At 39.1% G+C, this 13881-nt stretch overlaps 1 protein-coding gene across 1 annotated transcript in view; it reads left to right on the plus strand.

Annotated features, from left to right (window-relative positions):
• EYS (eyes shut homolog) overlaps positions 1–13881 on the plus strand; it is a 797046-nt gene that overhangs the window by 360636 nt on the left and 422529 nt on the right. The gene's annotated exons all lie outside the window — the stretch shown is intronic.

Raw genomic sequence — 13881 nt, forward strand, 5'->3', positions numbered from 1 at the left:
GTGTTGCCAAGATCACAAAGGTTTTCATGAGTGTTGTAAGACTACACTAAGGTAAGCTGATGTGAGATATGGTTGTGATGATACAACAAGAATTGTCATACTCATAAATTTCTTCTTTTGAGGGAGTCCAGAGAAAGGACCTTTTTCAGCACATTGCCCCTTCTACATTGATATGCTTCAGAAGACAGATATAACTCCTTTCTTATCCTTCAGTAGCTGCTACAATTCCAAATAATGTGTACAAGTGGAAATTAGAAACATAGAAAGATCATTAAGTCTGGTTTGCTCCACTTTAAGCAGTCTGAACAAAACTTATGTACAGGCTGGAGAATAGGGCTGATATAGAGGATGGGAAAAGCAGAATAACTGAAGAATACGGAGGGAGAAATAGCTTCTACCCTAGCAAAATGCCACAGATATCCAAATGAGTAAGGAATCTTACTGCCTGTTACACACTCATTGTGGAATGGGCAGGAGGAAAGACAAAAATCCAGTATCATTTAGTCTCCTTGTTTTGTGGATCTGGCTTGGGATGGCTTGTGGTTGGTAAAACTGGAAACAGCCAGTAATGAGAAGTGTCCAGTAATGGATAAATGTCAGGCTGATTTAACTGTGGGCAGCGCTGCCAGCTTCAGTTATGATGTATGTGGTATTTTACCCAGTAGTATAGTGAACAGTTCAACTTTTCTTGAATTATGTGGGAACCAATTACATGAACAGCTCTACAGGCTTCTTCCTGAAATAAACATGAAAAATACCTTTTGGGATAGCCCTTGAATTGTGTGTTAGCTGAAATATCTTTCTGTCTTCAAACCCTTGGTTTGAAATTAAAACAACTCACTGGAAATGAGAGGGGTGTTGGGAGTTGTAATTCAGTTCTGTCCTGGGCAGACTGCCACTGAATCAGGGCTTCAGGAAACAGATTACCATCTGAAAGAGTGCCCACCTACCTTCTTTTGTATTTTAGTCTTCTTAATTAAAGGAACTGATTGCCACAACAACAAACACTGTATAAATTAGCAAATTAATAATAAAGCTATCATTGGATTCAGTAAGGCTTTCAGAGGACAATTCATACTTACATATGGTTCATGGAAGAAGTACATAATAGGAATTCTGAAGCCTTTTCATACTATTCTCCAAGTATTTTGAGGAAGAGAAACTGTTCTTCATTACTCAGATTTTTTTCATTATATTTAATCCACAGTTGTTTCATCCTCACTTTTTCGTCTTTTGGTCCCAGACCATTTGGCATGTTTGGCTTGGGATTTAAAAAAGTAAAAACAATAATAATTAAAATATTCCTCCTTCCCCACTCATGCTTGCCTTTTTCAAATGTGTGTTTTAGGTACTTAGATTAAGTTCTTGAGTATTATAGCTTCACTGTACTTTCTCAGCACATTATAGCACATTTGGGTTTTGTAATGCTTTTGTTAGGGAAAACAGAGGTGATTTTTTATGTCATTCTGTCTTTTTTGATCTACTCTTGAGTAATCTTTTTCCAGAATTTAAATGTATTTAGTGGTATAAGATAACTCTTGGTCTGAGAAATATGTAGGGTCATGAGTAAGTTTGATGCTATCCTTCAGTTCATAAAGGGAGACTAGTGCTTTTTAAATCTACTTTTCGATTATATTTGATTATTTGCTGAATACACTCAGAACTGAAGATTTTTTCCAGCACCTTTCAGCTGCTTTTCAGAATCACTGGACTGCTAGGGTTGGAAAGGACCTGTGGAGATCATCTAGTCCAACCACCCTGCCAAGGCTAGGCCACTTAGAGCACATTACACAGGAATGCATCCAGGCAATAATCGAAAAGTTCTCCTGCACTTCAAAAGGCTTACCATGTGGAACATTTGTTCAGCTGTGTGCCCATCAACCCAAAGAGCAATTTAATGGCATTTATTTTGAGAATCACTTAGGTCTTATGTGCCATGTAACAGAAAAGGCATGTTTCTGTTGGAAGATTGTTAACTGAAAAGCTTCATTTAATTTAGCAGTCGATAGACACCTTGCAAGGTCAGACTGAAGTTGCAGAGTACACATTACACAGAGCTATGTATTTAAGTTTGTCAGGGCACTGAGATAAATGTAAGAAGAAAGTGATTTTATCATATAGAAGGAGTGACTCCAGTGGAACATCAGAATCTCTTTAAACAGGCAAGTCATAAAACAATAAGTTCTCACTTTCGTATGTGCTATGAATACGTATGTGGTAATATTTCTTATTCTGTCTCCTCTGTGTGAAAACAGATGGTCCTCCATTTGTATGTGGAGAAGGAGATGGGTTCTGCATGACTTGCTGATTTCATAATCAACTGCATAGTTCTTTACATTTAAAAAAGCATTAATATTTTAGGGTTCGTATTGTGTGTATGTATTAGGTTACATGAAAATACAAGAATGGGCATACAGCTTCAAGCCAAGAACCCTCTAACCCTGAATGCTATTCCCAACAGTGGCCATAAGTGGGTTGCAGGAAAGAATATAAGAAGTGCATGCATAATATTTGTCCTCCAGTACTCTCCCATGCTCTCTCAAACCAGGGATTTCCTGAGTGTCTTGTGGTTTGTTCAGTAGAAGTCAGTGAGTCTCTAAGTATTTACACAGTCTCCCCTTAAACCTTTATAAACTTCTCCTCTGAGGAGGGGGCTTTGACTAGACAAACTCCAGAGGTCCCTGCCAACATCAGCTGTTCTGTGACAATACCATTCAGCAAGCAGACCCACAGGTCTAGCCTGTTGCATGAAAAAGGCCTCACTTTTTTAACTTTGAGCGCTGCTCCCGGTTGCTTTATCTCATGTTCCCTTATTCTACTGTGCGTAAGAAGAATGAAAAGCTGATTCCAAACCATCCTTTCCTTGATTTTGTGGTCCACTGCCATATTGCCCCATGCTCCTTCGTTTCCAGGCTAAAGATTTTTGGCTTTCCCAGTACCTCCTCCTTCAGAAGCCATCTCAAACTTCTGGTCATCCTTGTTGCCCTTTTTACAGGCTTTTTAACTTGTATTTTGTCTTTACTGACACAAGGGGACAGGAAATACACACAGTATCCAAGCTATGGGCCACTTTGTGATTTATACAGTGGCATGATGTTTTCTTTCTCCTTCTCTATTCCTCCCATAACAGCAATGAGCATTTCATTCATGCTGGCAGGAGAGGGTGTTTCACACAGGTATTGCAGGTTTTTTTTTAAGTTGGCTGATACAGTTTCCATGAAGAATGGTTAGATAAAGTTGGCATACTAACATGTTCCTGTACCACTCCATGTATAATTATTTTAACTATAAATATGCATATAGATATGTGTGTGATTTTTCATTACACTGCACTTCTTTATTTAAGCAAAATACCACTTTACTGTCAGAGCGATAAAAAAAGGTAATTATGTCAATGACAATTTCTAACCATTTATTCAATTTTATAACAACAAATTCTTGTGTCTCCAGGCAAAAAATACTAACTGTAATGCTATCAAAAGAAATAGTATAGTAAAAATGCAGATCATGTCCTGTATTTTTCTTACTTTCTGAATGTACAGTAAAATTCTTTGTTTATACGTGTGACAAGCTTATGAGTCTATTTGCTACATGCTAATATAAAGTAAACAATGAATTTAATAAACTGCATATGCTGTTACTCTTTAACATATCTCTACACTTTCAACTAAAATCAGAACTGTAACCATAAAAATGTTAATATGTAATTTAAAAAGGTAGTTCTCCAAGTGAATTATAGTTCTGAATTTTTTTAGACATACCTTGTTGAGAAGAAGCTTTGGTGCTTATAATTTGCATACTTTTAAATAAGTTTTTATTAATACATGCCTTATTGCTCCCTTGTTCATTCAGATTGGATCAAATTGATATGTTGCTCTTTTTGTATGATATTGCACAAAAGGTAAAGGAATATCTCATAGCTGCAAAGACACATCCATTTTAGGGAGGTTTCTTGTATACTAGCAAATATACATGAAGGTCAAGATCACAAGATTTGGAATGAGTATTTAAAACAAAGAAATAATGTATCTAAAGATGTTTAATGTGTGCAATGTGCCCGATGGAATAACTGCTATAGCTGTGTTTTGTAGTGCATCTGGGCAAATGCAGACAAAAATTATCATTCTGTAACTCAAGTGGATTGACATTCAAACATTTTATCAAATCATTTTAAATACCTACGGAGGCATTTTGCCAATTAAATAGCAAAATAGAAATAGGACAAAAATACAAATGGTAAGAGGCTGTAAAGATGGAGCATGGAGAAAGGCAAGGCTTTAAGAAACATATCCCAAACATGGCTACCGTTTTTTATAATTAGATGCAGCTTCTGTTTTGTCTCATTTTACTATTGATATTTACGATGGTAGTACTGCATCTAGTTAAAATTACCGCTCTCCTTACCGTTTTAAATCTCTAATATTCAACAGTAAAGTGAAATTTGCTAGAGAATTAACATTGTCTACAAAAATGCAGACAGCAGTGTCTGGAAATGAGGCACTAAGACCTAGTAGGAAAAAAAAAATCACACACAAAAGCAAAACACAAATCTGGTACAAATCATCCAGCTGCCCAGTCTCAGAATGAAACCATTTTAAAGCTTGTATCTGAATGGCTATTGCCAATTGTTATATTATTTTTCTTTTTTAAGCAAACCTTTTAGAAATTCACGCCTTGAAAAGACAAAGGATGCTTCTACCCTATGTATATGTTGGTTATGGGTTTGGTTTTGGTTTTTTCTAGCTAAATTATTTTCTGACTTCATGTAACAGAAGCTAAACAATAGCAGCTACTGGGAATTGTTTTCACATCCCCATTAAACACGATGCAGTGACTGAACAGTTGGGAATGCGACTGTAACAGAACATTTCAGGTTTTTCTAGCCACACACAAAGAATATTTAATTCAACTTTACCCAAAACATCCATGCCCAAATAAAATCCAGCACCTGGAAGAAGATTTAAAATTTCACAGTGCTTTAAGATGCAATGTGCTGCTTATTTATTCAGTATTACATATGGAATACTAAAGCATGTTTACCAAGTGATTCAAATACACATCACCTTTGATATTTTTGGTGTTACTGTGTTCAAAACTTAGTGGCATTTGTGGCATTCTTTTTTTCTTTCTCTTTCTAAAATATATATTCTGAGTGCATGTACACAAATGACACACATATCACTAACAGTGACTTTGCCTTTTTATAGTAATTGTTGACAAAACCATCAATAAATCTACTATAAAAATAACAGCATAATTTTTAAAAGGTTTCTCTATTGGATTGTATTAAATTAACATCTCATATAACGTGATAGTTGAAAATGTCTATTTTTTTATTGTTTAAAATCCTTTATTTACTTTTTTGCAGAGTTCCAACCTACTGGCATTTTGCAAACAAGAAATGTTATTGCCTTGTATCTTGAGAAACATTCTACAAGTCAAAAAAAATGGCTGATCTTAATATGAAAATTGCTAGCCCAGACAGGAAGGCACAGTTTACTGCAATCATTGAGGGTATTTTTGAATAATTAAATGAATATGCTCAGTTTTTTTTTACAATACAAAATAGTCACAAGAAATATAAAAATATTAAGGGAAAATAATATTTTCTATTTTAAAACAAAGATAGAAGTATTAATATTTCAACTTTTCTGTATAAGAAAGGCTGTTTCTAAACTGCATTTACTTGTCCATAAACTTTGGACATAAAGAACATAAAGAATTTGAATGACAGTATCTTTCAAGACATTGTATGAAATAACAGAATTTCCAAAGGTTTTGGTTGATTGGTTTTAAAGGACATTTATTGAAAAAGGTACACTATAGCTTATGGCTATTTGGTTTTGTTACACTCTGCATGTAAAAAGTGAGAAAACAAAGTACAGCTGAAAAAAATAACAGACTTCACTGTAACTTTTTTTTTTTTTTGTTAGCATGAGCTGTTTCACATTGTAATTCAGAGGTACAGATTGTTACTTGTTAGAGAAGAGCACAAACAAGGGCAAGGGAAAGAGAACGGGGAAAAAAGGGCATTATTTGGGTGAATTGGTCATTTTTGCAGCCCAGAATAATAATAAAAAATGTTTTTCCATCTAGGTTCAGTGTTGAAAATGGATGTTTCAGAATTAGTCTCTAGGGGAGCCATACAATTTTTGAGAAGTGCATGTGTGTGCCAATATGCATGAATGTGGTTAGATACACCTTGGCATTTGATGTTAATAAATAAATATAAATGTCCATCTGACAGAATAATAGTACCACAAAGACATTTTTTACCATGAAAATCTTCTGTAATTTCAAGTATTATTTATTCTACCCATATTGAAAATCATATATAAGGTATTGTGTTCTATGTCCGAATGTGGCATACAATGTAATTCTATTACAGTTTCTCCAAAGCGTCATGAATTATGTATATTAATGCCACTGGAATTAAATATTCTTTCTGTACATGGTTTTACCGGAGGTGCTGCATTATTTCCTGAAGGTTTCTCAATTTCAGTTTCTGAAGTTCAGGTTTCTGAACTTCAATTCAGTTCAGAATTTCAGTTCTCAGTTTGTGCAGGACACAGCTAAAGATCAAGTTTCTATTCATCTGCAGTGGAGAATCAGTGTTTTTCCATAAGAACTAATCCCAGTGGCATAACATTTTCCTTTCAGAAGCTACTGTAGTGTAGTACCAGGTAATGGCTGCCATGGTCCCATGAACAGATTTTTTTCTTTTCTCTACTGTGTACACTTAAATTACTTCATGTAGAAGTGACCTTATCTTAGGAAGTGCTAATGCCAGAGACAAACAACTATTGTAAAATAAACTTCCTCACCTTTTGAGCATTGCTGTAAAACTTCTGTTTGCATTATTATTATATTCAATTGCATTATTATTATTTTCAATAACTTTAATATTGATGCATAGTTCTTTGTACTTGTTTTCATGTTAGAGAATTGGGGGAGAGAAAATGGAACACAGGAACTGCCATTTAATGTCAGACCTCAGCTTTGTCTTGTTCTCTGTATGATCTTGTACTGTAACCAGACTTCAGAGGAATGCCTGAAGAACTCAGTAGAAAAACTACATATTTTTCCTCACCTATTCATCTACCAGTACATACAAGTCTCAGTGTAGTTGGTCAGAGGCAGTGATTGCCCTGAAGCATAAGTTTAAGGTCATTCCGAAAGGTTATTTTTAAGCATTTTTACATTAAATATGGATATTTTGGTATCCCATAAGATTTCCAAGTGTTTCCAAGCTTTCCTTCACATGTCTACCATTAAATATTGCTTATCTGTTATAAATATGATCAGTAATAGTGTTGTTTAAGTCATGTATATTGCTGTATATGTCTTCATTTTTTATTTCTTCGAGAACTCAGTTTTCCCCAAACAAGCATTTGTTCTTTTGGATAGGTCTCCCTAGAGAAACTGTTTCCTGCAAGATTGTAGGTTCTCTGTCTTGTTCTCAGTGAGCACTAGGGAATATGTACTTCAGATACTAGATACTTCGGTTCCTACTAAGTATTCCTATGATTTTTCTCATTTTTCATCAACAGTCTTCTTATGATGGTAGGAAATATAACTGCTGTTTGCTTTCAAATAATAAATAAAGGGAAATGAAGATGCTTCTAGAAAGTGACTTGCCCACCTTTGCTTTCCAAGCAAGTGTAGAGGACTGGCAGAAATTAGTTGATTGCAAGAGTAATGGAAGTAGGGAACAGAAGACATAGTTTGTCACTGCCAGTGCTTTATAGAAATGAACATATTTCATTTACATACTAAATATTCCACTGACTTTAAAAGGGTAATAAAAACTAAAATGTAACACACAAACAACCAAAAAGATGAAAGAGGCTGCAGTCACCAGGAAGAGTCTCCAAGACTATCCTGAAGTTAGGCCATTTACAACCCATTCCACTTCTTAAAATTTCCTCTTCCTATTTGGTAAAGACTCTCTGACATTTACTCGAAGAGCAAAATCTATTCTTAGATTCTGATATATTTATTTTTTTCATCAGGAAAAATCTCCTGTGTTTATTCCTTCCAGATATTTAGTGATGTTTGATGCAAGGCTTAGGAAAGATTAAAGCCTTTTTTTATAGCACAACATTGTAAGGTTTAAACTAGTTTTCTGTTCCACTTTTACACTGGTAACAACTTTAATTTCTTTTGTATTATGGTTTGTAAATCTCTCAACCGTTTCTAATATCTGCAGCTGGGTAGATTCAGAAGTTAAAATGGGACTCTAGGCACTACACTGGCAATGTGAGCACTGAAGTCATCTTAGTATGGTAAACTTTTAAAAAACTAGGATGATACAAATCTTGTGCAATGCCTTCATTGTATCATTTGAAGTATCTTCTCTAGAGAGGTATTGTGCACTGTGAAAAAAGTGAGAAGCATCTGTTTTTCACTCCAGGTCTTGGCAGGTTTAGAATACCAAATCAGTTTTAACTGAAAAATTAAGTTTATAGATTACTGATGTGCAATCCCAGCACTATGAATGAGATGTGGCAGAAGATGATGTAGTGATGATTAAGCTTATGTGGGTACGACTGATGAAGTTACGAATTAGAATCTCAAAAAATGAACAAACAGGTGCATTTTCTGCTGGAGAGTGCAGCTGCTTCAGGCCATAGACCTACCTCTTCCCCTTTGACAATACAGAGCATTCACTGCAGCTACAAAGATCACAAATTCCAGTTTTACCAAAATGGGAGAACTCATTCCAGCAGGAACAAGTATGACTAGCTGCAGTATGTCTCCTTCCTTCTAGCAGGAAAAAAATTGCCTGAAAATGCTTGACAGTGTAGCTGCAATATTGGGTTGGTACCATCTTACTTGGCATCCAACTAGACAAAAGCACATCTACCATCTACTGGGCATTCTCTCAGAAAATAACAATATTTAAAGGGTTAACTAAAAGTCACAGAGGCTGTGTTTTCATCTGCAGTCTAGCTTCTCTCCCACGGCTTCATTATACTGGTAATAAAAATTTTACACAGTCTTGTGAAATCAGGAGGGGAAAAAATCATAGAATCATAGAAATTTTGGCTTGAACGTACCTTTACAGGTCATCCATTCCAACTTTTGGCTTAAAGTAGGACTGTTGTCAGTGCTGGGTTAGCTCATGGCTTTCCTTAGCCAAACCTTGAAAGCCTGCAAAGAAGGGAACTCTGCAGTATCTCTGAATTTTTTTTCCGAAGATCCAGCTTGAACCTTCCTACTCACAATCTGTGACTTTTAGCCCTTCGTGTGTTTTCTCAGATAGAATTAATACCCATCATCTTTGTAACACTGCAAATAATTGCCTGCTGTTATTCAAGCACTCATTGGCCTTCTCTACACAAGATTTAACAAGGAAAGTTCCCTTAGCTTCTCCATGTAGATCATGTCAGCCAAATGCCTGATTATTTTGACCTGAATTTCCTTATGTTGCTTAACCAAAGAGGAGGCGGGGGGGGAGGGGAGGGGAGAGAGAGAGGGAGGGGAAAGTGAAACTAGACATAGCATTCCAGATGCATCCACACTATTGCCAAGAGACCCTTTACAGAGGGCTTTTGGGGTAGTACATTGAGTATCTGACTGACAGAGAAAAATAGCCACCTTTGGGGATAGGATCTAAATACCTTTCCAAGTCATTTTCTCAGTAATTGAAGTTGTGTTGAAGATGACAAAAAACAGTTCAATCTGTTGTTCTGAGTTTTATGCTGACAGCTCGTTGATTTTTGTTTCCTATCTGTGGACACTGTTTGAGAAACAGTGACAGAATTTGTAGTGATTATACCATTTTTCACTTTTTTTTGAGGGAAAAACTGAGTGTTCCTGCCTTAAAAAAAAAAAAAAAAAAAAAAAGCCCATGTTAATGACATAGGCAGACTTCCTGGTTGCCTCATTGTGGCAGGCATGCAAAATTAGAAACTGAAGTAAAAGGTCGACAAGCCCAGACCACTAATAAGTGTGTTTGGGGATGCTACCAGTACGAGTCCTTTCAGAGGCCTGAAGCAGCATGTGGTGCACATTCCTTAGATTATTCGGAAATTGAGCACAAAGCTGAACCTGGACCTGCTTTCAAATGAGAATGAATGCTGCTCCTGGTAGCTCAGCATGATGTTTTCTTTACACTCAGAGCCAGCCGCTTCAAAACAATAAAGAAAATCTTCTCCAAGCCTCATCTATCCTTCAAATAGGAGAGCAGCAACAGATGGCAGTGAGTGGAAGAATCCTACATTCTTTTTTGGTATGCCATTTCAGACATATCCTTTCCTCATGATTCATACAGTAAAATCTTATTCCATGATGAAAACTGGATAAGCGATATTATATATATAAATATATATTTATGCACACATACATATATGCATATATGTACATTGTTTTGTTGTGAAATAGTTTATCTGGAGAAATAATAATAAAAAATAATCCAATTTTCCAGTACTAAATGCAGTATACACTTGGTTTAAGATGCTTTTTAAATTATTTTAATTTAAATAATTTAAATTATTTGGGAGGCCAGGTCTACTGGAGGCTGGTGGAGCTGGTCTGACAAAGAAGGGGAAGAGCTGTTTTGGTAAGAGGCTAGCCAGGCTGGTCAAGAGAGCTTTAAACTAGATGTGTTGGGGCAGGGGGGCATCGATTCATCCCAACACTCCTGGTCAGTTGCCAGCACCTGTAATAAATGCTTGGAGTGATGCAGAGATATTTCAGCTGCTCCAGGCTTCATTTGGAGCTCGGCTAAGGTGCCTCTGTACAAACGCCCATAATATAGGGAGTAAGCAAGAGGAATTAGAGATGTGTACATGGCTACAGGGATATGATATCATGGGCATCACAGAAACATGGTGGGATGGCTCCTACAACTGGAGTGTTGGAATGGAAGGTTACAGGCTCTTTAGGAAAGACAGCCCAGGCAGATGGGGAGGGGGAGTAACTATTTATGTCAGTGATAGGATGGAGAGTATGGAACCCTGTCTGGGGACAGGTGATCAGTCAACAGAGAGCTTGTGGGTCAGGGCCAAAGGGAGAACAGTGATGGGGGACGTTACCGTGAGGATCGGTTACAGACCACCTGATCAGTAGGACTCTGTGGATGAAGGTCTCTGCAGACAGATAGGAGCAGCCTCACACTCACAGGCCCTTGTCCTCATGGGGGACTTCAACCAACCTGATATCTGTTGGAGGGATGGTACGGCCTGGCACAAGCAATCCAGGGGGTCCTTGACTGTGTGGAAGACAACTTGCTGTTGCAAGTAATAGAGGAGCCAACAAGGAGAGGTGCCATGCTTGACCTCATGCTCACACCAACAGGGAGGGACTGGTTGGAAATGTGACGCTCCAGGGCAGCCTTGGCTGTAGCGATCATGAGATGGTTGAGTTCGAGATCCTCAGGACAGTGAGAAGGGCACGCAGCAAGCTCACTGCCCTGGGCTTCAAGAGGGCGGACTTTGGCCTCTTCAGGAACCTGCTTAGTAAGGTTGTATGGGATAAAGACCTAGAGGGCAGGGGGGCCCAGTGCTGCTGGTTGATATTCAAGGATCACCTACTCCAAGCTCAGGAGTGCTGCATCCCAACTGGAAGGAAGTGCGGCAGGAGGCCCGGGAGGCCTCCATGGATGGACAAGGAGCTGCTGAAAAAACTTGGAGGGAAAAAAGAAGCTTACAGAAGGTGGAAGCGAGGACAGGTGGCCTGAGAAGAATGCGGAGATATTGTCCAGGAGGCTAGGGACCAGGTTAGGAAAGCTAAGGCCCAGTTAGAGTTAACTCTGGCCAGAGATGTCAGAAAGAACAGGAAAGGCTTCTATACATATGTAGCAAATAAAAGACAGACTAGGGACAACGTGGGCCCTCTCTGGAAGCTATTGGGAGAACTGACTACTCTGGATTTGGAGAAGGCTTAGGTTCTTAATGACTTCATTGCCTCAGTCTTCACTGCAAATGCTCTGACCACACCACGAAAGTCTTGGAAAGCAAATGCAGGGACTGTGAGAATAAAGACCTTAGGCCCACTGTAGGAGAAGATCAGGTTTGAGACCATCTTAAGAACCTGAACATGCACAAGTCCACAGGACCTGACGAAATCCATCCACGGGTCCTGAAGGAGCTGGCGAATTAAGTTGCTAAACCACTGTCCATCATATATGAAAATTCATGGCAGTCAGGTGAAGTTCCTGATGACTGGAAGAAGGGTAATATAACCCCCATTTTCAAGAAGGGGAAGGTGGAAGACCCGGGGAACTACAGACCAGTCAGCCTCACCTCTGTGCCTGGCGGGATCAAAGAGCAGATTCTTCTGGAAAGCATGCTAAGGCACATGTGAAACAACGAGGTGGTTGGTGACAGCCAACATGGCTTCACTAAGGGGAAATCCTGCCTGACCAATTTGGTGGCCTTCTATGATGGAGCCGCGGAACTGATGGACAGGGGCAGAGCAGTTGACGTCATCTACCTGGACTTGTGCAAAGCGTTTGACACTGTCCCGCATGACATCCTTGTCTCTAAATTGGAGAGTCATCAATTTGGTAGATGGACCACTCAGTGGATAAAGAACTGGCTCGATGGCCACACGCAAAGAGTTGTGGTCAGTGTCCAGTTGGAGACCAGTAATGAGTGGTGTCTCTCAGGGATTGGTGTTGGGACCGGTCCTGTTCAACATCTTTGTCGGCGGCATGGACAGCAGGATTGAGTGCGCCCTCAGCAAGTTTGCTGACGACACCAAGCTGTGTGGTTCAGTTGATATGCTGGAGGGAAGGGATGCCGTCCAGAGGGACCTTGACACGCTTCTGAGGTGGCCAATGCCAACCTCATGAAGTTTAAGCAAGCCAAATGCAAGGTCCTACACCTGGGTCGGGGCAATCCCATGCACTGCTACAGGTTGGGAGGAGAAGAGATTTGGAGCAGCCCTGCGGAGAAGGACTTGGGGGGGGGGTGTTGGTTGATGAGAAACTTAACATGAGCCGGCAGTGTGTGCTTGCAGCCCAGAAAGCGAATCGTATCCTGGACCGCGTCAAAACAAGCATGACCAGCAGGTCGAAGGAGGTGATCCTGCCCCTCTACTCTGCTCTCGTGAGACCTCACTTGGAGTATTGTGTACAGTTCTGGTGTCCTCAACATAAAAAGGACATGGAGCTGTTGGAGCAAGTCCAGAGGAGGGCCATGCGGATGATAAGGGGGCTGGAGCACCTCCCGTATGAAGACAGGCTGAGGAAGTTGGGGCTGTTCAGCCTGGAGAAGAGAAACTGCATGTAGACCTGAAACTGCATGTAGACCTCATAGCAGCCTTCCAGTATCTGAAGGGGGCATATAAGGATGCTGTGGAGGGACTCTTCCTCAGGGACTGTAGTGGTAGGACAAGGGGTAATGGCTTCAAACTAAAACAGGGGAAGTTTAGGTTAGGTTCTTTACAGTGTTCTTTACAGGAAGAAGTTCTTTACAGTGAGGGTGGTGAGGCACTGGAATGGGTTGCCCAGGGAGGTTGTGAATGTTCCATCCCTGGCGGTGTTCAAGGCCAGGTTGGACAGAGCCTTGGGCCACATGGTTTAGTGCAAGGTGTCTCTGCCCATGTCAGGGGAGGTTGGAACCAGGTGATCTTAAGGTCCTTTCCAACCCTAACTATTCTATGATTCTATGATACTATATTAAGTGTTATCACTGTACATAAAAAAACAGTGTGCCTTTTACTTGGAAAAAATAAATGTAGTTTCTGAAGCAAATGGCAACTAATGATTTCTGTACATTGCTATGAATACATGGGCACAAAACCTGAGGCACAACAGGGTTTGATGTTCAGAAAATATGCTTAACTTTTTCAATTCAGGGCTCTTGAATTTTGCTTTTGGAAATGTCGGCGTTGAAAATATTCCATTAAGATATAACTGTAAACTGGAGGCAG

Source organism: Strigops habroptila, chromosome 6 (assembly GCF_004027225.2).
Source record: "Strigops habroptila isolate Jane chromosome 6, bStrHab1.2.pri, whole genome shotgun sequence".
Lineage (NCBI taxonomy): Eukaryota > Metazoa > Chordata > Aves > Psittaciformes > Psittacidae > Strigops > Strigops habroptila.